We start from the raw sequence: 577 nt of genomic DNA, 5'->3' as shown, positions 1-577 counted from the left end.
GCCCGCGCGGCAGCTCCGAGCCCGGTGAGTGAGTGAGTGCTCGGCCGGCCGGGGGGCTTGGGGCCGGGAGCAGTCGGGGATTCCCGCTGCCCCCGGGGGATCCCAGCAAGACCCAGGCTCTTGCCTGCTCCCGTGAAACCCGGGCGACCTTCACAGGGACATGTGGGCGGGGTTATCCCATCCCAAACTGGGCCTGGGCTGGCTAGGGAGGGAGCTCTGCCTTTGTTCCCAGCCTCTGCCACCAACGGAGCTTTTAAATATTAACGCCCTCCCCGCCCCCCCTTCCAGCCTGGATTAAGTATTCGCTGTGAGCCAGGTCACCATTCAGGACCCGAGCTCGCACGTGTTCAGGAGCCCCGTGGGGTCAGTTGTGACCCTGCCAGCAAGGTTCATTAGAAGAGGAGGGGCAGAGTGTTTTAACCCCGGTTTGGTTTAATTTGAGGTGAGGCTCTGAGGGAAAAAAAAATCCCCTCCACACGCTCTGCTGAGGGAAGTTTATCGTTGGAGGGAGGGAAGAGACAGGAAGATGTCCTGGAGAAACTGGAGCCTCAGTGAAAGGGTCAGAAGCCCGACTCTT

The 577-nt window shown here is 60.7% G+C and overlaps 1 protein-coding gene across 6 annotated transcripts in view; it reads left to right on the top strand.

Annotated features, from left to right (window-relative positions):
- TRAK1 (trafficking kinesin protein 1) overlaps nt 1–577 on the top strand; it is a 209,042-nt gene that overhangs the window by 521 nt on the left and 207,944 nt on the right. Inside the window, exon 1 of one of the 6 annotated variants that reach the window (XM_025212841.1) lies at nt 7–24. The exons of the other annotated variants lie outside the window; for them this stretch is intronic. The gene's annotated coding sequence lies outside the window, so the exon portion shown is untranslated. Of the gene's footprint in view, nt 1–6; nt 25–577 lie in introns of those variants that run through there. 6 annotated transcript variants of the gene reach the window in all.

This window comes from Alligator sinensis, unplaced genomic scaffold (assembly GCF_000455745.1).
Source record: "Alligator sinensis unplaced genomic scaffold, ASM45574v1 scaffold470_1, whole genome shotgun sequence".
NCBI lineage: Eukaryota > Metazoa > Chordata > Crocodylia > Alligatoridae > Alligator > Alligator sinensis.
The sequence above is the reverse complement of the archived record's forward strand: the minus strand, read 5'-3'. Positions and strand labels throughout refer to the sequence as shown.